Consider the following 26944-nt stretch of genomic DNA (forward strand, 5'->3'; position numbering starts at 1 on the left):
ATGACAAAAACCACATGATTATCTCAATAGATGCAGAAAATGCCTTTGACAAAGTTCAACAACGCTTCATGCTAAAAACTCTCATACACTAAGTATTGATGGAACGTATCTCAAAATAATAAGAGCTATTTATGACAAACCCACAGCCAATATCATACTGAATGGCCAAAAACTGGAAGCATTTCCTTTGAAAACTGGCATAAGACAAGGATGCCCTCTCTCACCACTCGTATTCAACATCGTGTTGGAAGTTCTGGCCAGGGCAATCAGGCAAGAGAAAGAAATAAAGGGCATTCAAATAGGAAATGAGGAAATCAAATTGTCCCTGTTTGCAGATGACATGTTTGTATATTTAGAAAACCCCATTGTCTCAGCCCAAAATCTCCTTGAGCTGATAAGCAACTTCAGCAAAGTCTCAGGATGCAAAATTGATGTGTAAAAATCACAAGCATTCCTATACACCAATAACAGACAAACAGAGAGCCAAATCATGAGTGAAATCTCAATCACAACTGCTACAAAGAGAATAAAATACCTAGGAATCCAACTTACAAGGGATGTGAAGGACCTCTTCAAGGAGTTCTACAAACCACTGCTCAGTGAAATAAAAGAGGACACAAACAAATGGAAGAACATCCCATGCTCATGGATAGGAAGAATCAATATGGTGAAAATGGCCATACTGCTCAAAGTAATTTATAGATTCAATGCCATCCCATCAAGCTACCAATGACTTTCTTCACAGAATTGGAAAAAAAAAAAAACTACTTTAAATTTCATATGGAAGCAAAAAAGAATCTGCATCTCCAAGACAATCCTAAGACAAAAGAACAAAGCAGGAGGCATCATGCTACCTGACTTCCAAGTATACTAAAAGGCTATGGTAACCAAAACAGAATGGTGCTAGGTACCAAAACAGATATGTAGAACAATGGAACAGAACAGAGGTCTCAGAAATAATACCACATATCTACAACCATCTGATTTTTTACAAACCTGACACAAACAAGCAAGGGGGAAAGGACTTCCTATTTAATACATGGTACTGGGAAAACTGGCTAGCCATATGTAGAAAGCTGAAACTGGATCCCTTCCTTACACCTTATACAAAAATTAACTCAAGATGGATTGAAGACTTAAATGTAAGACCTAAAACCATAAACCCTAGAAGAAAACATAGGCAATACCATTCAGGACATAGGCATGGGCAAATTCTACCAAACATTTAAAGAAGAATTAACACAAATCTTTCTCAAATGCTTTCAAAAATCAGAAGATGAGGAAACATTTCCAAATTCAATTTACCATGCAAGAATTACCCTTATACTAAAGCCAGATAAGGATGCTACAAGAAAGGAAAATTATAGGCCAACATGTTGATGAATATAGATGCAAAAATTCTCAACAAAATTCTAGAAAACTAAATTTAATAGCACATTAAAAGAATCATTCACCACGAGCAAGTGAGATTCATCACAGGGATTTAAGGATAATTCAACACATACAAATCAATAAATGTGATGCACTGCATTAACAGAATGAAGGATAAAAATCATATTCCAATAGATGAAGAGAAAGCATTAACAAAATTCAACAGCTTTCCATGGTAAAATAGTCACAAGAAATTAAGTGTAGAAGAAATAAATCTCAACGTAATAAAAGCCATATGTGACAATATCATGGCTAACATTATATTCAACAGTAAAAGGCTGAAAGCTTTTCCTCTAAGATCAGGAACAAGACAAGGGTGCCCACTCTCACCATTTCTATTTAACATAGTACTGAATAGCCTAGCCAGAGCAATTAGGGAACAAAAAGAAATAAATGTCATCCAAATTAGGAAAGAATAAATAAAATTATTTTGTCTGCTATTTAGAAAACACTAAAGACTCAACCAAAAAAAGTTATTATTAATACACAAATTCAGTAAATTTGCAAGATACAGAATCAGCATACAAAAATTACTTGCATTTCCATTCCCTTGAAACAAACCATCTGAAGAAGAAACTGAGTAAATTGTCCATTTATAATAGCATCAGAAAGAATACAGCTGGGCACAGTGGCTCACGCCTGTAATCCCAACACTTTGGGAGGCCGAGGTGGGTGGATCACCTGAGGTCAGAAGTTCGAGACCAGCCTGGCCAACATGGCGAAACCCCATCTGTACTAAAATTTAAAAAAAAAAAAATAGCCTGGTGTGGTGGTGGGCACCTGTAATCCCAGCTACTCAGAGGCTGAGGCAGGAGAATCACTTGATCCCAGGAGGCAGAGGTTGCAGTGAGCCGAGATTGTGCCATTGCACTCCAGCCTGGGTGACAGACCAAGACTCCATCTCAGAAAAACAAACAAACAACCAACCGAATACGATACTTAGGAATAAATTTAACAAAGGAGGTGAAGGATCTGTACACTGATAACTATAAGAAATTGTTGAAAAAAATTGAGGACAACAAAAATAAGTAGAAGGCTATCCCATATATATGTGTTGGAAGAATTAGTATTTTTTAAAATGTCCATACTTCCCAAAGTGATGTACAGATTAAGTATAATCCCTATCAAAATTCCAGTGGCATTGTTCACAGAAAGATAAACTTTTAAAATTCAGGTAGAACCACAAACGACTCCGAATAGTAAAAGAAATTTGAGAAAGAAGAACAAATCTGGAGGCATTAACGCACTTTGATTTCAGTGTATACTTCAAAGCTATTATAATTAAAACGTTATACTACTGGCATTAAAAACAGACACACAGACCAATAAAACAGAATAGAAAGCACAGTAACAAACTACCACATATATGGTCAACTAATCTTTGATAGGGATGCCAAGAAAAGACATGAGGAAAGGAAAATCTCTTCAATAAGATATATTAGTCAGAGTTCTCCAAAGACAGAACTAATAGGATAAATGTATATGAAAGAGAGTTTTTTAGGGAGAATTGGCTCACACAATCACAAGGCGAAATTCCACAACACACCGTGTGTAAGCTGGGGAAGAATGAAGCCAGTAGTACCTCAGTCTGAATTCAAAAGCCTCAAAAGCAGGGAAGTTAACAGTACAGCTGTCAGTCTGTGGCTCAAGTCCTGAGAGCCCACAGCACACCGCTGGTGTAAGTTTAAGAATCCAAAGGCCACAGAAGCTGGTCTTCCATCCAAGGGTAGGAGGAACATAAGGAACCATCCAGCACTGGAGAAAGATGAAAGACAGAAGACTCAGCAAGTCAGTTTATCCCATCTACTTCCTCCTGCCTTGTTCTTGCTATGATGGCAGAGATTGGATGGTGCCTACCTACATTGAGGGTAGATCTTTCTATCCTTATCAGAGAAATGCAAATCAAAATCACAATGAGTATCACCTCACATCTGTCAGGCTGGCTATTATCGAAGAGACAAAAGATAACAAGTGTTGATGAGGGAGTGGAGAAAAGGGAACCCTTGTGCATTGTTAATGGGAATGTAAATTGGTACAGCCATATGGAAAACAGTATTGAGGTTTCTCAAAAAAGGAAAAAGAGAACTACTATAGGATTCTACGATGCCACTTCTGTATATATACACAGGAAATTAAATCAGTGTGTTGAAGAGATATCTGTAACTCCATGTTCACACAGCATTATTCATAATAGTCAAGATATGGAAACAACCTAAGCATGATTCCCAAATGAATGAATAAGGAAAATGTGTTGTGTATATGTGTGCATGAGTGTAATGGCATATTATTCAGCAATAAAAATAAAGAAAATTCTGCCATTTATGGGAACGTGGATGAACCTAGAGAAAATATATTAAGTGACATAACCCAGGCACAGAAAGGCAAATACTGCATAATCTCCCTTTACACAGAACCTAGAAATAGGAAAGTTATACATGCCGAGAGTCGAATAGTAGTTACCAGGGGCTGTAGGGTGGAGGAAACAGAGAGATGTTGGTTAAAAGGTACAAACTTTCAGTTAAAAGATGAACAAGTTCTGGGTATTTAAGGTACAGCATGGGTAATGATGGGTGTATTAATTTGATTGTGGTAATCATTACACAATACACATGTACATGAAATCATCACACTTTCAATATGTGCAGTCTTGTCAATTAAAAATTTAAAAATGCATTTATTTCCCTCATGATATTCTGAAAGGAGGTTTCAGTATCAAGACATTTAAAAATTATTATTACAACAAATTGGGTGTGGCAGTTCACACTTGTAATTCCAACACTTTGGTAAGCCAAACTGGGAGGATCACTTGAGGCCAGGAGTTCAAGACCAGCCTGGGCAACATAGTGAGGCCCTGTCTCTACAAAAAAAAAAATTTTTTTTTTAAATTATCCAGTCATGGTGCCAATGACCTATAGTCCTAACTAGTCAGGAGGCTGGGGCAGGAGGATTTCTTGAGTCTAAGGGTGGGAGGCTGCAGTGAGCTATGATCATGCCACTGCACTCCAGCCTGGGCAACAGAGGAAAACCCTGTTTCTAAATAAATAATTAAAATAATTATAACCATTGTTTGAGATATATGTATTTTATATATATATAGTTTCATATATTATATGTATACTTTATAGCAATGATTATATATAAATTACATCAAGTATATATATAGAAACAGATACATAGTTGTGATGGTATAACAAATCTTATAACTCAAAGAAACAATTGTGTTCAAATCAGTTTGTTTTAAAATCATGCTTTCAAGTTTCACTTTTACCTGTTCCTTTGTAGAATATTGTCTCAGAGAGTCTGAATGTTTTCTCAATGTAAAAATTCCTTCTTATGTTATTTCCATAATGTTGATGGGGTAGTACCTAATTTATGAATTTTGGAATATGTTCTTACTAAAATCTGTTTATTTCATTTATTCTGCCCTACTAACATAAATTTCATTTTTTAAAATTTTGTCCAATTCAATAATGTAATTATTTTGGTTTTTTTTTTTTTTTCTTAAAAATGGTATAATGTCTCAAATGACTTCCATGAGGGATTTAAATAGTCCTATGAAAATGAGGTCAAGTAATTTGTTGAAAATTCCAATTAACTGTTTTCTATTTTTAATTTATAAGTTGTTACCTTATGAAGTTCCTTCTTGGCATCAGTAGAAAACCATGACGCATATAATGAGTAGACACCAGTGTATCATAAGGATGTGAAGTGATCATGCTCAACTGAATTAGCCAAGTGGGAAGAAAAGGGAGCTGTTCCCTTGTGGAGAAAGTAAAGGAAGCTTCAGGTGTGCCCGGCACAATGGCTCACGCCTGTAATCCCAGCACTTTAGGAGGCCAAGGTGCATGGATCACAAGGTCAGGAGATCGAGACCATCCTGGTCAACATGGTGAAACCCCGTCTCTACTAAAAATACAAAAATTAGCTGGGCGTGATGGCACATGCCTGTAGTCCCAGCTACTCGGGAGGCTGAGGCAGAGAATTGCTTGAACCAGAGAGTTGGAAGTTGCAGTGAGCAGAATTCATACCACTGCACTCCAGCCTGGCGACAGAGTGAGACTCCATTTCAAGGAGAATTAAAAAAAAAACAAAACCTTCAGGTATTTTTAAGTTTCGACTCTCTCAAGTTAAAGCTTGGTTATATTTATTGTCTTCCTGTGAGAGAGAACATTTGTCTGTTCACAAATTTTTCACAAAAAGTTGGATAACTCACTACATTTTTATATTTGTGCATCTGAATTGCTGCTGCCATAGGTTAAATCGTAGATGATCATGGCAAATTGACAGTCACAGCCAGCCTGAGAACGAATAAAGAACATCAGTCTACAGAACGTTTTCTATCCCAGAACACAGGCAAGTCAGGATTCAAAGACACTGAAAGAGTCCAATGCCTGAACCTAGGCTGAGAGTTTTCACAGAAAACTACTATTAAAAGCAAACTGTAGCTGATTCATCAGAGATTTGCAGATTTAAATTGAGGTAACTGCTGCACCACCTTTGGGGAACTGGTGAGTAGTGTAGTTTAGCAGTAATGAAAATAAAATGACTCAAACTATAAGTAAAATGTGAAAATAAAGAGGTAATAATCATCTTAAATAATTCATAGTATAAAATTTTTGGAACTTATTGGCACTTTGAAAATAATGTCTATTCCATAACACCAACAGCTGTTAAATTTTGTGGTGATTGATGAAAATGGAAGAGAATGGGCTTGTAAAGGTGAACAGTGAGTCTAAAAGTAGTCTTGTCTGTGTTTGTATGAAATGAGCTCATTCCTCATGTCCATATTTGAGAACTTTACAAGATAATAATAATTATTAGTATTGTCTTGTAAAACTGTAAGTCTGATAATTTATTAAAACTTTCACATGAGTATTGCTATTTTATGTATCTAGCAATAAGAATAACAAAGCCGCAAATGGGAAAAGCAGTTGTCCAAGATCTCACAGTCAAAACTTGGTAATGATTTTACTGAAATGAAGATTTTTTTGGATTCAGTGCTCTTAATATTTCTACTGGCTACACTGACTCTAGAGTAGGCATAGTGTAAGACTTTCAAAACGCTGATAGGGCATCAATGCCTGCTCTTAATTTGATTCAAATAAAAAGTATACAAAGTGTATATTTTCCTTACTTGGAAATAACTGAAGTAATTTTGTTTTTCCTCCCTCATTTGCCCTGTAGACAGTTTACACTTGGTCAGACCACACAAGTAAAGTTTCAAGAAAAACAGGCATTTTAAATGAAAGATCTAAGTAACTGGCAGGCAAGGATTAGAATGGAAACTATTTTAGAAGACACGTATATAATTTAGCCTTTGGTAATCTAGAATATACATACCCATATCGATCACATCGTACAGTTTGCAGACTTAACAGAAATGCTTGTACAAACAATGTTGATAATCAAAAGCAAGTTGACACACGATAATAAGATAATATGTAAGTTCTACTTATATATTTTCATTTTGCTATTGCCTTGCAAATTGTTGGCCTGTAATTAAGTTTATAAAATATGAAAAGTGACATTCATCTTGTCTTCTGGTTTTATTAGAGAACTGTGCAGCTTCTACAAGATGGTTTCAAATGACTATTGATTTAAAGTCCTAAATCAAGTATTTACTATAATGTATATTTATATATGTTATAATATATGTTAAAATACAAAAAGTATATTTATGAAGCTGTAAATAATATATATAATATAGAAAGATATGAGCAGAACAGAAAGAAATATTGTAAAGTGTATTACATCATCATAGAGCACATTATATAAGGGATGTAATATATAGTGGATATATATTTTCAAACACTTTTACATGTTTTTTATACCCTCTTGTTAAAGGAGAAAACCATTCTTCTTGATTCATTATCGGTCATAGATATTTATTGAGAATTGCGTATGTGCCAGGCACTACTTCTAGGCACTGTGGACAAAGTTATGAATGTAGACAAGTCTTTGTACACATAGAGTTTTTACATCCTAGATGAGAAAAGGCTTGGTAATAGTTTCTTCTCAGAACTATACATTCTAGTCGCATCACTCTATAAAGATTTTTTTCTTTTTTCTTTTATTTTTATTACACTTTATGTTCTAGGGTACATGTGCACAACATGCAGGCTTGTTACATATGTATGCATGTGCCATGTTGGTGTGCTAGATGCATTAACTCATCACTTACATTGGGTATATCTCCTAATGCTATCCCTCCCCACTGCCCCCATCCTACAACAATCCCCGGTGTGTGATGTTCCCCTTCCTGTGTCCAAGTGTTCTCATTGTTCAATTCCCACCTATGAGTGAGAACATGCAGTGTTTGGTTTTCTGTTCTTGTGATAATTTTCTGAGAATGATGGTTTCCAGCTGCATCCATGTCCCTACAAAGGACATGAACTCATGCTTTTTTATGGCTGCATAGTATTCAATGGTGTATATGTGCCACATTTCCTTAATCCAGTCTGCCACTGATGGACATTTGGGTTGGTTCCAAGTCTTTGCTATTGTGAATAGTGCTGCAATAAACATATGTGTGCATGTGTCTTTACAGCAGCATGATTTATAATCCTTTGGATATATACCCAGTAATGGGATGGCTGGGTCAAATGGTATTTCTAGTTCTAGATCCTTGAGGAATCGCCATACTGTCTTCCACAATGGTTGAACTAGTTTACAGTCCCACCAACAGTGTAAAATTGTTCCTATTTCTCCACATCCTCTCCAGCACGTGTTGTTTCCTGATTTTTTAATGATGGCCATTCTAACTGGTGTGAGATGGTATCTCATTGTAGGTTCGATTTGCATTTCTCTGATGGCTAGTGATGATGAACATTTTTTCATGTGTCTGTTGGCTGCATAAATGTCCTCTTTTGAGAAGTGTCTGTTCATATCCTTTGCCCACTTTTTGATGGAGTTGTTTGTTTTTTTCTTGTAAATTTGTTCGAGTTCTTTGTAGATTCTGGATATTAGCCCTTTGTCAAATGAGTAGATTGCAAATATTTTCTCCAATTCTGTAGGTTACCTGTTCACTCTGATGGTAGTTTCTTTGGCTGTGCAGAAGCTCTTTCATTTAATTAGATCCCATTTGTCAATTTTGGCTTTTGTTGCCATTGCTTTTGGTATTTTTGACATGAAGTCCTTGCCCATGCCTATGTCCTGAATGGTATTGCCTAGGTTTTCTTGTAGGGTTTTTATGATTTTAGGGCTAACATTTAAGTCTCTAATCCATCTTGAATTAATTTTCATATAAAGAGTAAGGAAAGGAGCTAGTTTCAGCTTTCTACTTATGGCTAGCCAATTTTCCCAGCACCATTTATTAAATAGGGAATCCTTTCCCCATTTCTTGTCTTTCTCAGGTTTGTCAAAGATCAGATGGCTGTAGATGTGTGGTATTATTTCTGAGGACTCTGTTCTGTTCCATTGGTCTATATCTCTGTTTTGATACCCATACCATGCTGTTTTGGTTACTCTAGCCTTGTAGTATAGTTTGAAGTCAGGTAGCATGATGCCTCCAGCTTTGTTCTTTTGGCTTAGGATTGTCTTGGCAATGCGGGCTCTTTTTTGATTCCATATGAAATTTAAAGCAGTTCTTTCCAACTCTGTGAAGAAAGTCATTGGTAGCTTAATGGGGATGGCATTGAATCCATAAATTACCTTGGGCAGTATGACAATTTTCACCATATTGATTCTTCCTCTCCATGAGCATGGGATATTCTTCCATGTGTTTGTGTCCTGTTTTATTTCACTGAGCAGTGGTTTGTAGTTCTCCTTGAAGAGGTCCTTCACATCCCTTGTAAGTTGGATTCCTAGGTATTTTATTCTCTTTGAAGCAATTGTGAATGGGAGTTCACTCATGATTTAGCTCTCTGTTTGTCTGTTACTGGTGTACAAAAATGCTTGTGATTTTTGCACATTGATTTTGTATCCTGAGACTTTGCTGAAGTTGTTTATCAGCTTAAGGAGATTTTGGGCTGAGATGATGGGGTTTTCTAAATATACAATCATGTCATCTGCAAACAGCGACAATTTAACTTCCTCTTTTCCTAATAATACCCTTTATTTCTTTCTCTTGCCTGACTGCCTTTCCAGAACTTTCAACACTATGTTGAATACGAGTGGTAAGAGAGGGCACCCCTGTCTTGTGCCAGTTTTCAATGTGAATGCTTCCAGTTTTTGGCCATTCAGTATGATATTGGCTGTGGGTTTGTCATAAACAGCTCTTATTATTTTGAGATATGTTCCATCAATACCGAATTTATTGAAAGTTTTTAGCATGAAGGGCTGTTGAATTTTTCAAAGGCCTTTTCTGCATCTATTGAGATAATCATGTGGTTTTTGTCTTTGGTTCTGTTTATATGCCAGATTACGTTTATTGATTTGCGTATGTTGAACCAGCCTTGCATCCCAGGGATGAAGTCCACTTGATCATGGTGGATAAGCTTTTTGATGTGCTGCTGGATCCGGTTTGCCAGTATTTTATTGATTTTTGCATCGATGTTCATCAAGGATATTGATCTAAAATTCTCTTTTTTTTGTTGTGTCTCTGCCAGGCTTTGGTATCAGGATGATGTTGGCCTCATAAAATGAGTTAGGGAGGATTCCCTGTTTCTATTGAATGGAATAATATCAGAAGGAATGGTACCAGCTCCTCCTTGTACCTCTGGTAGAATTTGGCTGTGAATCCATCTGGTCCTGGACTTTTTTTGGTTGGTAAGCTATTAATTATTGCCTCAATTTCAGAGCCTGTTATTGCTCTATTCAGGGATTCAACTTCTTCCTGGTTTAGTCTTGAAGAGTGTATGTGTCCAGGAATTTATCCATTTCTTCTAGGTTTTCTAGTTTACTTGCGTAGAGGTGTTTATAGTATTCTCTAATGGTAGTTTGTATTTCTGTGGGGTCGTTGGTAATATCCCCTTTATCATTTTTTATTGCATCTATTTGATTCTTCTCTTTTCTTCTTTATTAGTCATGCTACTGGTCTATCAATTTTGTTAATCTTTTCAAAAAACCAGCTCCTGGATTCATTGATTTTTTGAAGGATTTTTTATGTCTCTATCTCCTTCAGTTGTACTCTGATCTTAGTTATTTCTTGCCTTCTGCTAGCTTTGGAATGTGTTTGCTCTTGTTTGTCCAGTTCTTTTAATTGTGATGCTATGGTGTCAATTTTAGATCTTTCCTGCTTTCTCTTGTGGGCATTTAGTGCTATAAATTTCCCTCTACACACTGCTGTAAATGTTTCCCAGAGATGCTGGTATGTTGTATCTTTGTTCTCATTGGTTTCAAAGAACATCTTTACTTCTGCCTTCATTTTGTTATGTACCCAGTAGTCATTCAGGAGCAGGTTGTTCAGTTTCCATGTAGTTGAGTGGTTTTGAGTGTTTCTTAATCCTGAGTTCTAGTTTGATTGCAGTGTGGTCTGAGAGATAGTTTGTTATAATTTCTGTTGTTTTACATTTGCTGAGGAGTGCTTTACTTCCAATTATGTGGTCAATTTTGAAATAAGTGCGATGTAGTGCTGAGAGGAATGTATATTCTGTTGATTTGGGGTGGAAAGTTCTGTAGATGTCTATTAAGTCTGCTTGGTGCAGAGTTGAGTTCAATTCCTGGATATCCTTGTTAACTTTCTGTCTCATTGATCTGTCTAATATTGACAGTGGGCTGTTAAAGTCTCCCATTATTATTGTGTGGGAGTCTAAGTCTCTCTGTAAGTCTCTAAGGACTTGCTTTATGAATCTGGGTGCTCCTGTATTGGGTGCATATATATTTAGGATAGTTAGTTCTTCTTGTTGAATTGATCTCTTTAACATTATGTAATGGCCTTCTTTGTCTCTTTTGATCTTTGATGGTTTAAAGTCTGTTTTATCAGAGACTAGGATTGCAAACCCTGCCTTTTTCTGTTTTTCATTTGCTTGGTAGATCTTTCTCCATCCCTTTATTTTGAGCCTATGTGTGTCTCTGCATGTGAGATGGGTCTCCTGAATACAGAAAACTGATGGGTCTTGAGTCTTTATCCAATTTGCCAGTCTGTGTCTTTTAATGGAACATTTAGCCTATTTACATTTCAGGTTAATATTGTTATTTGTGAATTTGATCCTGTCATTATGATGTTAGTGGGTTATTTTGCTCGTTAGTTGATGCAGTTTCTTCCTAGCATTGATGGTCTTTACATTTTGGCATGTTTTTGCAGTGGCTGGTACTGGTTGTTCCTTTCTATGTTTAGTGCTTACTTTAGGAGCCCTTGTAGAGCAGGCCTGGTGGTGACAAAATCTCTCAGCATTTGCTTGTCTGTAAAGGATTTTATTTCTCCTTCACTTATGAATCTAGTTTGGTTGGATATGAAATTCTGGGTTGAAAATTATTTTCTTTGAGAAAGTTGTATATTGGCCCCCACTCTCCTCTGGCTTGTAGAGTTTCTGCCGAGACATCCGCTGTTAGTCTGATGGGCTTCCCTTTGTGGGTAACCCGACCTTTCTCTCTGGCTGCCCTTAACATTTTTTCCTTCATTTCCACTTTGGTGATTATGACAATTATGTGTCTTGGGTTTGCTCTTCTCAAGGAGTATCTTTATGGCGTTCTCTGTATTTCCTGAATTTGAATGTTGGCCTGCCTTGCCAAGTTGGGGAATTTCTCTTGGATAATATCCTGAACAATCTTTTCCAACTCTGTTCCATTCTCCCTGTCACTTTCAGGTACACCAATCAGATATAGATTTGGTCTTTTCACATAGTCCCATATTTCTTGGAGACTTTGTTCCCTTTTTTTTTTTTTAACTCTTTTTTCTCTAAACTTCTCTTCTCGCTTCATTTCATTTATTTGATCTTCAGTCACTGATACCCTTTCTTCCAGTTGATCGAGTCGTTTACTGAAGCTTGTGCATTTTCATGTAGTTCTCATGTCATGGTTTTCAGCTCTATCAGGTCATTCAAGGACTTCTCTACATTGGTTACTCAGCCATTTGTCAAATCTTTTTTCAAGGATTTTAGCTTATTTGCAGTGGGTTCGAACTTCCTTCTTTAGCTCTGAGAATTTTGATCATCTGAAGACTTCTTCTCTCAACCCACCAAAGTCATTCTCCGTCTAGCTTTCTTCCGTTGCTGGCAAGGAGCTACATTCCTTTGGAGGGGGAGAGGCGTTTTGATTTTTAGAATTTTCAGCTTTTCTGCACTGCTTTTTCCCCATCTTTGTGGTTTTATCTACCTTTGCTCTTTGATGATGGTGATGTACAGATCGGGTTTTGGTGTGGATATCTTTTCTGTTTGTTAGTGTTCCTTCTAACAGTCAGGACCCTCAGCTGCAGGTCTGTTGGAGTTTGTGCAAGGTCCACTCCAGACCCCCTTTGCCTGGGTATCAGCAGTGGAGGCTGCAGAAGAGTGAATATTGCTGAACAGCAATTATTGCTGCCTGATCGTTCCTCTGGAAGCTTCATCTAGAGGGGTACCCAGCCGTGTGAGGTGTGAGGTGTGAGGTGTCAGTCTGCCCTAGTGGGTGGTGTCTCCCAGTTAGGCTACTCGGGGTGAGGGACCCACTTGAGCAGGCAGTCTGTCCATTCTCAGATCTCAACCTCTGTGCTGGGAGAACCACTACTCTCTTCAAACCTGTCAGACAGGGACATTTAAATCTGCTGCCTTTTGTTTAGCTATGCCCTGCCCCCAGAGGTGGAGTCTATAGAGGCAGGCAGGCCTCCTTGAGCTGTGGTGGGCTCCACACAGTTTGAGCTTCCTGGCTGCTTTGTTTACCTACTCAAGCCTCAGCAATAGCAGGCACCCCTACCCCAGCCTCACTGCCACCTTGCAGTTAGATCTCAGACTGCTGTGCTAGCAATGAGGGAGGCTCTGTGGGTGTGGGACCCTCCAAGCCAGGTGCAGGATATAATCTCCTGGTGTGCTGTTTGCTAAGACCCTTAGTAAACTGCAGTATTAGGGTGAGAGTGACCTGATTTTCCAGGTGTTGTGTGTCACAGTTTCCCTTGGCTAGGAAAGGGAATTCCCTTAGCACTTGTGCTTACCGGGTGAGGCGATACCTCACCCTGCTTCAGCTCTCGCTCGGTGGGCTGCACCCAATGTCCTGCACTCACTGTCTGATACACCCCAGTGAGATGTACCTGGTACCTCTGTTGGAAATGCAGAAATCTCCCATCTTCTGTGTCACTCATGCTGGGAGTTGGAAGCTGGAGCTGTTCCTATCCAGCCATCTTGGAATTGCCCTCTATAAAGATGTTTTTGAACATATATATTTACATGTAAATCTCTTAAATAAATTCTATGCAAAATAATAAAATGAAAGAAAAAAAAATTGCCTGTACTCAAAACTTGCCTGAATGCTTTGGAATGGTAACTTACAATTTTTCTATAAAATTAGAAAACCAAATACCATGTATACATATGTAACAAACTTGCACGTTGTGCACATGTACTCTAGATCTTAAAGTATAATAAAAATAAATAAAATAATGTGGAAATTCTGATTTTATCAATATAATTAGTGATTTTGTTGAAATGAAGACAATACAAATAAATATTATGAAACAAATGCATAATAAATTATGTATATATTTTTAATTACTCATCCAAACATAGTGACCTATCAATAAAATGCCCAGGCAATAAAAAGTAAATTGAGAAATTTTGATATTTTGCTTAATTTTAATCACATAAAATCATTGCTCAATATATGTAAAAATTTTATTATGATGATATTTTATCAAGGTGAGATGACAAATGTAATTCACATAATAGTTTGCTTGATTTACTACTTTTAAATATTTAGATGAAAGGCATGAGAATTTCCACAGGTATCCTTGCACTGGCATTGCAGAAGTGAAAGATGCGACTTCAGATTTCCTAAAGAATTACACTTCTTTCCTAAGAATCTTGGGTTATGGATACATATGGGGTCGTGAGAAAGAGTCATATAGGGGAAAATGATCAGATAGTTTCTGCCTCTGTTTTTCCTTTGAAAGAGCAGTAAAGTCACACAAAAGATTCTACCAGGAACTGACATTTAAAAAAAAATGCAAATTTCAGCACCGCAAATGAGCAAATAACAAACTAAATGTTTACTAGGGAGATGGTAACTAATATTTATTGAATATGCCAAGAAAAGCTCTGCTCTGAATTATTATATGACAGGAACAATTCTAGGCACAATACATATTATACAATTTAACAACAAGAAAACACTGTGAAGTAGGAGGGTATTATTCTCATTTTTAAAAAGAGAACACTCTAGATAGAATGGTAAGTAATTTTCTAAAATCCTCGTTATCTCAGTTGGGCCTTGTTATTCATTGATTACTTTTCTTCCTATTTTTTTTTTCCTAATATCCCATGGGCCTTGGGGCCTCATTCCCCTTTCTCCTCCTTTATGTAAATGCCTCAATTCCAAAAGATATTTTTTTCAAGTCTCACTGTGTTGAAATAGTAATATGTAATACCTCTGACCCCCTTCTTTCTAGTTGTTCCCTAAGTAAGAGACCACATTCTTTTCATTTTAAGAGTTTAACTGTGAATCATTAGAGAGAGAGAAAAAGCAAGGTGACAGCAAAACGAATAAACATAGGCAGTCTATAAAATTTATGAAGATTTTTACTCTCATATTGTCATAGTGCCCCGTTCATAGTTCTTTTTTTCCTATGAGGTACTAAATGTTAAACTTCTATCCTCAGTTTTTTTAAAGTATTTGTTTTTGATGTTTTTATTTTTTGTTTTTGTTTTGTTTTGTTTTGTTTTTTGTTTTGAAGATGAGCTTCGGCATTCTTGCTCTTCCCACACTGTTCCTTCAAAGTTCAATCACTGTCTTTAGGAAAAGGTAAAACTCTTCCTTGTGGTGGACCTTCTCCTTATTGTGCATTTACTCAGAGGAGAACATAATAATCAATTCTGGCTATATAATTGGTCTTCATATTGTCTCATGTGGGCTTCCGGCAGCTCAATGAACCTCTGGACTAGGTGACTCCGAGTTCACTGCGCCTCAGTCTGGTTTAGGAAAGATCCCTCCAGGGCATTTTCTCATAGTCACAAAGCAAATTGGTAAGGTAGAAGTTGTATTTATCACGCCCAAAGCTGTTCTCATTCTTACACATTTCCGTTCTCTTCTGTATTGACTCTTTCAAGCCCTTCAGGCTGTCTTGGAGTCCCTGACCCAAGCAACTGACTGCTGCTGACAGTTTCCTGTGTGCCTTCAGCTCTTGGGCCTATCACGTGACACAAACCAGCATGCAGGAGGCCTCACAGAGTGCTTGGGATTATTCTCCATAGAGTGAATGATAGTGATCACCCATGAATATCTCTAGGTCCCCATTTAGAAGGCTACATCCTAAGCACACAGAAAGCATAAAGGCTGGTGGAGAGACAGCAATGGGAATATAACTCATCTTTTTGAGCATTCTAGACTTCCAGCATATATATATATATACCTGAGTGCTGTTTCATGGTGAAAATGAAGGCTGAAGAGCTTCAACTGAGCTGCAGCTGCAGGGAGAATTCGTTGCATGGGGGTGTAGGCAGGAGTTAAGCCACAAAAGTATGATCCTGTGTTCCTAACTTCTACTTCGGTTTAGCCATGGAATTTAGAAGTATTCAAGTAACATTTCCTAAGATTCTGTTTTAATTTTTGAGATTTCTTTGAATGTATGATTTGAATATTCACTTGAAAAAATCCAGTGTTTCAACTTTATTAGGAAAACATGAGATATAATGTTAACTGTTAATTTTTCTTCCTTTTAGAAGTAAGCTCATAGGATATTTATTTCCATGTATTTTCCAATAATAAAACACTATAATGAATTTAAAAAAGTAATACATCAATTCAGGGAGGCCTGGGTTCAAATTCTGGCTTTGTTTTTATTATGTGACATTGTAAAACTTCTACTCTAAGAGTCTCAGTTTCTTTAGCTATAAAATGAAAATCATGTAATATGACTTACAGATTTTGTAAAATAATGTGTCAAAGTGGCTATTACAGTGATCCTATTACATAGTTAGCATTTAGTAAATACTAGTCAAACATGAATTTGACTGTATTCTGGAGGTAAGTTAGAATAAAATATTTATAAAGGACCTATAATGGGCTAGACAGTGGGGTTTCAAAAATAGTAATAGGCTGTTTAATATTATTTCAGACCAAAACCTATAAGAAGGGAAGACCTGTAAACCAATAATTACAAAACAACATAATGTGTGATTAGGTGATATTATGAATGCCTTCATCCCAGGTCCATTTTTATTTATTCAAAGAACCAATCACACTTCCTCTTTTTTTTTTTTTTTTTTTTTGAGACGGAGTCTCGCTCTGCCGCCCAGGCTGGTTCACGCCATTCTCCTGCCTCAGCCTCCCGAGTAGCTGGGACTACAGGCGCCCGCCACTGCGCCCGGCTAGTTTTTTGTATTTTTTTAGTAGAGACGGGGTTTCACCGTGTTAGCCAGGATGGTCTAGATCTCCTGACCTCGTGATCCGCCCGTCTCGGCCTCCCAAAGTGCTGGGATTACAGGCTTGAGCCACCGCGCCCGGCCCTCACACTTCCTCTTAAGGGCTTTGAAATAAATACCACAAAGACAGTTAATTAAAGAAGTACATTTTATTAATTGTAGAACACTAGGGACTATTTATTTTTGTCTGGAAAGACAAATACAGGCTGTGTCTTTCCACTGTGCAAAGCCCATCCCCAACCCTGTACCTAAACCTTGGATTTTTTCTCACATATTTAAGAAAGCACAATCCTGTATACATTAGCAAGAAGCAAGGGAAAATTTTTTCCTATAGCCGAAGCAGCTTTAGCTGAGATCACGACCCTGAAGGGCAGGAAGACAGGGATTCCCACTGGAAGGGCAGGTAAGTCAGAGCAAAGAGCGTGTATAAATATGAAGGTGGACGACAGTGTGCCATGGTTTCATCTGGGGAAAAGTGGGTAGCTCGATACTGCTAGCACAAAGTTCAGGTAAGAAACATCAAGAGATGAAACTGCAGGAGTAAATAGGGGTCAGTCCCTGGAGGTTTTTCATGCCTCGTCAAATAATTCAGAGTTTATATTGTGGGCAATGAGGGCTTATTGAAAGATGATAAGCAAGCAAGTGACATAAGCATAAATGCACTTTATGAAGTCAAGTTTGCCACAAGTGAGAGGAACTTGGGAGGGAGGGAACTGAAATGAAGACAAAGATAATGATTACTGCAATAGCCCAGGTGGAAAATCTTGAGAATCTGAAAATTAACTTTTTTTTTTTTTGAGACAGAGTTTCACTCGTTGCCCAGGATGCAGTGCAATGGCACAATCTCAGCTCACTGCAACCTCTGCCTCCTGGTGAACATTAACATCCTTAAGGTTAGAAAACTAGCACTTTGCAGACCCAGGGCTCATATCCAGTTCTTATACATTTCATGATCAAAGATTCATCAGCTTACCCTGAGGTTGTCAAAGATAAGTTAGGATTAATGAAGATCCAAGCTATGTGACTGTTGTTAGCAAGTGACTCAAACTACATGCTTCTCATCTGGAAAATAAGACTTTTTTTTTTTTCTTTTTAAGGAAGGAACTTTGTCACGTAAAATTTTTAAGAGATATACAGTTCACAAAACAGTCTTTCATTTGTTACCAGAACAAGAGCATGTAACAGTCTCTGTTCCAGGTACAATGGAGGCTGAGAGTGATAATGTGGCATTATGTCATAATGTAGCTCTAGGAAATACTCATGCAGCTTCCTCTCGACTCACTGCACTGCTCCTCCCAACCCCACTCCTCTAGGTTTTAGCTGGGCTGCCCATCATGCTAGGCAGAGCAGCTCAATCACACTGATCATTACATCAGTGGAAGTGGTGCTTGCAGAGAAATTCAGTAGAGATGGCACAGTTGATGTAGTAGATAGGATTGTTGATAAGACAATGAAATGCTTCCAAGGTACCCCAGAAGTAATTACGGGTAAGCCAGGCATACAATTTCTGGGAATATCTATAGGTCCAAATATTTCATTGATGACAATTTCAGTGAGAAAATCTTTCATGTTCCTGAAATTTGTAATCTTCTATGTTACTGAATAATTGCAATCTATTAAAATGTTTATCTGAAACACAGTTGAAGCACTTTTATTTTATTTTTGGGAAAGATGATGCCTACCTCAAGGGACACTGTTAAGCCGATAATCACTTGAAAGCAGAGGAAGCCTTGATGCTAAAAACAACTTGATCTCTAGCACCAATGAAGCAACCAGCAGGTATCCCACGTGAGGGAATTCGAGTAACAGAATGTTTTAAAATTGCAATCTTTGCTCATAAACTGTCTGCTTCCCAGCTGTCTGGCATGGCTCTGCTGATCAGGGCCTGTGGGATCAGGACACTTTGAGAGCAGGAAAGACAGACTCAGAGAGCTGCATCTTCAAAGCCCTAATCTGTCTATCTCGCCTGTCAGCCCTTGTAGAAACTTCATTTCTGACTTAGGAAGTCACATTCCTTAATGATATTCCCTCTGAACACATGGCCCTGACACTAGACTCATCCTGGGTTAATTTTTCTCCCTTTCAACCTGTTTCTGGACACTCCCTAACAGACATCTACTTCTTATTGCCTTCCCATCACTAACTGGATAGTAGAGCTTCTTGTCTCCATAACAAAATTCCTGCTTGAAATGCCCTCAGCTCTTTCTCCTGAATCCTGGTTGCTGAAACCTCAAGCTCTTGCTAAAGAACTCTTGGGGTGGAGGCAGCCCTGGAATGTGCCTACAGAAACTATACACGTTCCTGTCTGTTATCTGTTATAATCTCCAATGTTATTCTGGGATTCTAATTTTATCTTGAGATCACACACACATATAGAATACATATATAATACATATACATATGTATATATAATACATGTATAACAGACATAATAAATTATTGTATTATTTATATAGTATATTAATCACATATTAATATATTATATATTAATATATTATATTATTATTTATATAGTATATTATTTATATAATATATTAATCATATATTAATATTATGATGTGTATATATCATATATTATGCTGGATATTATGTGTTATATATTATATATGCACATATAATATATGTACTATATTGTTAGAGATGCATATATATGTATTTATATATACTATATAATATATGTATTTTATGTTATAACACACACACAAACAATTAACAATTCTGAAGAGACACATTTTCAGTATAAAAGTAAGAATATTTAGGATGAATACAGCAAACATGAAAAAAAATTGTGCTGGCGACATCTCTTAGATTCCAATCCTTGGTGATCCTCAGGATTCTCAGTCCTAATGAACATATAAAATGATTAAAACGATTCTGTTTTACTAGGACGGCTTGAATTAGTTGCACATTCAAAGCATGTGTCACTGAAGGACCTCAGGCCCTAGTAAATGTACAAACACGGAGAGGTTATTATGTGTAAGATAGTTGTTAGTACTTATGGGGTGGTAAACAACATAGGCTTTGTTTCATAGGTTTCAGTGTGGTGAGATTTTATACACACACACACACACACTCTCTCTCTCTTTTACAATACAAAATGTATTATATTTATTTGCACTTATTTAAAAGAGTTTAAATTTAATACTGCAAGTTGCTTTAAAAATATGTAAATCAAGAACTTCAGCTGACATTATGAATTCTTTTTGCAGTGTTATTAAAATCCAGTTTATTTGCTCATCTTCCGAAGATGATAAATCTCTAAACCTAAACAACCACTTTTGTTCTGATGATTAATTGTCCTTTATATTTATAAAAATTCCTCTGGGTTTAAGTTAGTGAAATAAGTCACTTAGATAAAAATATCCAAAGGAGTAGAAGCAGACTAATGCAAGACTAACATAATCATATTTAAGGTTTGTTGTAAGTAAAATGTCTGTATGTAATGATGTAAACTTTCATTTGGGACTAAACTTTAAATACAGACAAATGGCCTGTGACAAGTACTATTCATCTAAGTCTTTAGAAAGACATTTCTCTTAAAATAAAATAATAATAAAAAAACACATCCAAGTTACTACTTCCACATTTGTCTTTGCTTATTTTACCACCATATAGTAAAATTTAACAGTACTCCTTGTTGAGGAACTCTATAATCTAGCAACTTAAAATATATTCAATGCCACTAGGAAAATCAAATGAGGCAGTTATCATCAATGTGAAAGGATCTTATTGACAATCTCAGGAAAATACATTTAGACCTTTCTGTTTTACAGAAACTTTAAAACTTCGTTAGTTCTGATGAAGTAATGAGAAGAGAAAATGTATCTCATACCCAAACTTAAAAGCATGTTTTAAAGACCATTAAGACACAGTCATTTAGCAAACAAATGCCTGCTACGTGTGCTAAGGAATCAAAATAAATCATAATCTTGTTGAGGGGATAGGAAATAATTAGGAAAAGATTCTGAGATATACTTTTAAAATTATCTTTTTCTACAATGAAAATCATTTCTTCCTTCTGCTACGGTCAACAGAAGAATCACTATCATTTATTAATGAATGATGGTTTTCTTATTAATCAACAATAGTTATTTATGATAGCATAGCTATATAAGTACTAACATAAAGGAGAAATAAATGAGATACATGAAAAATCTCAAATCTTGCCTATAGTGGACATTCTACAACACATTTCCTCTCGCTCATTTTTGCTTTCTCTGTACAAATATTTAAAAAATTGCATCATGATACATGTATGACCTTATCACAACCCATCTTGTTTTTAGTGTCTAGAAGTTGTTTATTCTAGATACCACAGTAAACCTAATTTTAATAGTTTAGCTCTGTGAAACTTGCTTCTGCATTTTTTTAAAATGAGGATAAGATTATCCTCTATATCACTCAATATGCCCCTAATGAAGTTACACAATTGAAAATTTTATTGGAAGTTAGTACTTGGAAAAAAATGTCTCTTAAAAACTATGAACCTCCTAGTTTTTGTGCCTCTCCCTGCATTTCTCTTTTTGTTTTAAATTCAAGAAAGTGGAGTCAGTGGGAAGCTTAGTCAGATAAACTAGGCTTTTCACATTTCTTCTTTCTCCATTCTTATGGTCCTCTCTCATTTCTTTTTTTTTGTTGTTGTTGTTATTCTAAGATATGCAGCTTTCCAGTGAAGATCTCACTCCAAAATCGTTTTAAAGAAATTAATACAAATAAACTAAACACGAACAGATTTTTAATGGAAAAGAAACAATAGTTTAGCAGGAGAGCAGGAGAGTACAATATCACATTAAAGGGATGAGGGGAACAAAGAAAAACAGGAAATGGCCAAGCTTATTTCCAAAAGACCAGTGACAGCATGAAGACTGTGCAACCTACAGTGGTTGATAAATGCCCTTTTAGACATTACTTCTTTTTGGGGGGGATCTGCTAATGCTCAGAGCAGCCAAACTCTCTGAAATGTCACTTACCACGAGGACTTTAACATCACATGACTCATGGAATATGAAAATATTTAACTTTTATATCATACTTTCATGTATTATTCAAAATTTTTATATATCATACTTTCTCTCATGTATTATTCAAAATTAAAATCACATTGGTAGAAGATGAAATCTTCTTATTATCTTGTTAGAAATTCAAAGAATAAAGCATTTTACAAAGCAAATTCTAATGAAAAATTACTTTCAAGAGAAATCAAGTATCAAATAAATTTGAACAAAGTCTTTTTGTCAAAGATCAATAACATTTGTGAGTTTAATCACTTCCCTGCACTAAACGTGCTTCAATGGTTTCCCATTACCAACAGAGAAAACAAACGAACGAACAAACAAACAAACAAACAAAAAGCATAAATTCCTTAGCTTGATATTTACCACGGTCTAGAATCAGACCTAGTCAGAATCTAGTCGTCTTTTCCAGTTTCTCACCTCCCCAGCAGCCCTTCTATTCCCTTGGGCTCGAGAAACACCACGTGATGCTATTTATCTGATCGTGCTGCATGCATCTTTGTCTGGATGCTTTCTCTAATGCCTTTCACTCTTCAGGAAATGCTCTTCCACATCCCTTTCACCTCTAGTGAATTGTGTCCCCTCTGGATCATTGAGCATCTGAAATCCCAGGAATCTTTACAAAAGGCTCAGTTTTCCTCCTATTGAATAAGTGAAAGATACCATATGCTGGCTTTTCTCCGTTTCAGCAGGAATATGGACACTCATAATAGACTCTACCTTTTTCATCTGTCGATAACAATATGAAAAAGATGAACCAGGAAGAAATTTTTTCTGGCATCAGAGATAGTTGCCGCAAGAAAACATTCCCAACATTGTAGTGACAGCAGTATGGTGGCAGAAACAGAGGCTTATTCTCTAAGCATGATTTGGAGTCTTGTGCCTGTCTGTATTGCCTTGGGTATGATTCCCTAGCCCTCCCAGAGATGCTGTCCTTAATATTAATATATTCCAACAAGTTCCTCTCCTGCTCAAATTAATTAGAGTACATTTCTGAAACTAAAGATCTTAGATGCTACACAATCTATCAAATCCTTTTCAAAATTATTTAGGGATCAGGACAAATTCCACCATCTCTATGAATCTTTACTTTGTATTTCTAAATGGCAATAATACCTCCATTTCATAAAAATCTTATAACATTTAATGTTCATATTTCCTTATAAAACTTACCTTCTACTCAGTAAATATTTGTTTTTAAGTTTTATGTTTACAACTATAGTGTAAGCTCCTTGAAGACAGGAACTATGTCACATAAAACATATAATCCTGCCTTACAAAACCTGAAATAGCACCTTCTAGATTGCAAGGGCTTGTCATTGATTGAAGTGATTGAAAGAATAACCCAATACAAGACACAAATATTTATGAAATAGTTTTGACTAGGCTTATTAAGAGGGTTAAATGAATTTATCCTCTTAAGTCAGATGTCTTGCTCATAGTAAACAGTAAACATAAAATAATACTGGCTATTTTTACTGACTTTTCATATATAGAGATATGCATATATACATATGTATAAATGCAACTGATTTATATATGTGTGTGTGTATCTGTTAAAGTCAACTATTGACTTTAACAGTTGATATATAACTGATAATATCAGTTGACTTTCACAGCTGAGCTACACAGAAATTGGCATGAAAAGAATTTGTTCCCCATTCCTGTGTGAAGAAAACCTGCTCTAAGTTCTCCAGTTGAGAACAAGTAAGGAGTTGCTGACCTCTTGGGAAACTACAGACATGATGAAAGTCATCCTGCTTTTAACCCTAAGGGGATGAGGGAGAGAAGGAAATGTGAATATGGTGCTTGCCGTAATGCAAAGAGGCATTATTAGGCATGTTGTGGTTAAGAGCGTGCATTTTTGCACCAGGTTCTCACAGTTTGAATTCTAGTCTCATCATTTTACAAGATGTGTGATCTTGGTCAAGTTATTTAACTACTCTATTTCTTCCTCTGGTAAATAGACACAATAATGACATCTATTTCATGGGAATTTTATAATGATCAAATGTTTAATATATGTAAAATACTTAGATCTATAACAAGTAGTTCCAGAAAAGAGTAAATATTTATTTGGTAACTTTTACCCATCACTGCTGTGTCTTGTATTTTACGTAATCTGACTTCCGTCCCATCACTTGTGCCACTTGTTACCCCAACAATCTCCCTTTGCATGCATTTCCTCATTCTGTAATTCTGTTCTTGGAGAAGGTGCGATAGCCTCAAGAGTTTATCTTCTTCCTGTATACTGTTGGCTAGATAGATGTTGGCAAGTTAACCTGGTAACTTAGCGGCCATTGTTTCCATAAAAAGAACTCGTGCTCCAAAGTATTGATACTCACTTCAATTTTTAAATATAAGTATTTTGTTAGGATGCGGAAACTGGCATACCTGGAGGTGAAGGATATATTCGTGTGTGACTATAGACTGTAAGTAAAGTGTGGTTGAGAGATTAACATGTTTCTTTGTGAAAATGATCTGGAATTTATGAAAAATGAAGGCAGTGTCTTAGAGAATAATCTTTAAAATGCTTTAAAATGTTTTCACAAACCCCATTTTTTCATTAAATAACTTTTAAAGTAATTCAAATTTTATAAGAAATTATTGTGGGAGTTATTTGTTAGAAGAAAGGCGAATTTTACTTATGAAACAAATTATATAAGAGCATTATTTCTATCAAAAAAAAGAATACTTTTTCAAAAGAGAAAAGTGAAAAAAGTTGTCAATTCTACTATACTATGCAAAAAACATGTTAAAATTAAAACCAATACTTATGTTTTTACACAGTTATTGATGTAAAATTCGTTTTTCAACTTATATAATATAATTTTACGGTCTTTTGGATCCCAGTCACTATAAGGATAGGACATCCAGTTAGGAGGACTTACAAAAGAACAAATAACAATTTTATGAATTTGGATTTTATTTGTTCCTCCTTATTTTCTATCAACCCTTGGTTAAAGATATTTAATGACTGACAAACTAGTTGTCTCAATTTTAATTTTAAATCTTGGTATCCTGTTAATGATGCAATCTGGTAGCACTTACTGGATTATCTGAGCTGACACAGATATATTGTTCATCACATATGAAAAATCATATTTTGTTGGTGGCACACCATTAACTTATTCAACCATACTAGGGGCTTTGCATATATTTCAGTTGTTGAAACGCAAATAATTGAAATGAAAGTGAAGATCATTTCTGAGCTATTTTAAAGAAAATCTATATATTGAAATGGAGATTCATTACCTTTTTGGGTTGAAAAATATGAAAGGCAGGTTCATTCCACTATTAATTTGCTTTAATATTGGCATTATATAGTACTTTTTATCTCAGTGACTATTGAGCAAAATTGTCTCTCAATATGCATAAAGAATATCAAGCAAACATTTTAATCTTTTTGTGTCAATACTCATAAGTGAAATAATACAGTTTTGGAATTTTTACCTTAGTTTTAATAATTGTTATGCTTTATTAATGTATTTCTATATGACATATAATAATTGTATATATTTATGAGGTACAATGTGATTTTTTGCTCTATGTATACATTGTACATTCAAGCAAGCTAATTAACATATCTTAATAATCATTATTAAAGTTGCTACTGTCAGGTTGAAAATGTCCAGCATTAACTTTGAACAAGAAACATATATCTTCAGCATATAATGCAAATATAGTTTTAATTAACAATTATTGAATATAACTGTCTTCAAAAAATATCGGGGAAGGAAAAAAACATTCATTTATCAAGTATCTGGACTTTTTAGGAATTTTGTATATGCTATTTTATTTAATCTTTATCAAAATCCTGAGACGTAGAGATAATCTTCATTTTACCAAGAAAGCAAGAGAGAAAAAGGGAGGAAGAAAAAGAAAAATCTGAGACTATTAAAGGAATTAAGAGTTATCCTGTCACACCCAGGAGTTGGCAGAGCTAGTAATGCTCAGTAATCTGCCTAGATGTGAATCCAAAACCCATATTATAAACTTTAAGTTTCATTTTAAAAGCAGAGAAAGCCCACTTAGCATGCTGATATATTGCCATGTGTGACTTGCTTTTGATCTACCTCAGCACAGCATGAGAAAGCCTTATCAAGATGAGACTAGTAAATTCAACCACATTAAAGGTTCCAAGTGGAGAAATTCCATAAAATCTAGCATAAAAACAGATGCCTTACTGAATAAAAACTAATTTTTATTTGCTTCTATTATCATTCTTTAAATCAATTACATGTTATCCATGTAACATGGATAACCCACAGACTATTTTTTTCTTACCCTATTCTGGAGAATGGTAGAGGGAAATTAGATTAATCTGGACTCCACAGATAAAGAGACATATTCATCTACAAACATGTCTACTGTATAGACACCTATAGAGTAGAAACATGATTAGAACCACACAAATTATCTAGTAATCATATTAAAAAATGGTTAAAGAACCAAGGAAGCTAAATTTTAATAAAATATGTTATTTGAAGCAATTGTGAATTGCTTCAAAGAGAATAAAATACCTAGGAATCCAACTTACAAGGGATGTAAAGGACCTCTTCAAGGAGAACTACAAACCACTGCTCAGTGAAATAAAAGAGGACACAAACAAATGGAAGAACATACCATGCCCATGGATAGGAAGAATCAATATTGTGAAAATGGCCATACTGCCCAAGGTTATTTATAGATTCAATGCCATCCACATCAAGCTACCAATGAGTTTCTTCACAGAATTGGAAAAAACTGCTTTAAAGTTTATATGGAACCAAAAAAGAGCCCGCATTGTCAAGACAATCCTAAGTCAAAAGAACGAAGCTGGAGGCATCACGCTACCTGACTTCAAACTATACTACAAGGCTACAGTAACCAAAACAGCATGGTACTGGTACCAAAACAGAGATATAGACTAATGGAACAGAACAGAGTCCTCAGAAATAATACCACACATCTACAGCCATCTGATCTTTGACAAACCTGAGAGAAACAAGAAATGGGGAAAGGATTCCCTATTTAATAAATGGTGCTGGGAAAATTGGCTAGCCATAAGTAGAAAGCTGAAACTGGATCCTTTCCTTA

Source organism: Theropithecus gelada, chromosome 4 (assembly GCF_003255815.1).
Source record: "Theropithecus gelada isolate Dixy chromosome 4, Tgel_1.0, whole genome shotgun sequence".
Classification (NCBI taxonomy): Eukaryota; Metazoa; Chordata; class Mammalia; order Primates; family Cercopithecidae; genus Theropithecus; species Theropithecus gelada.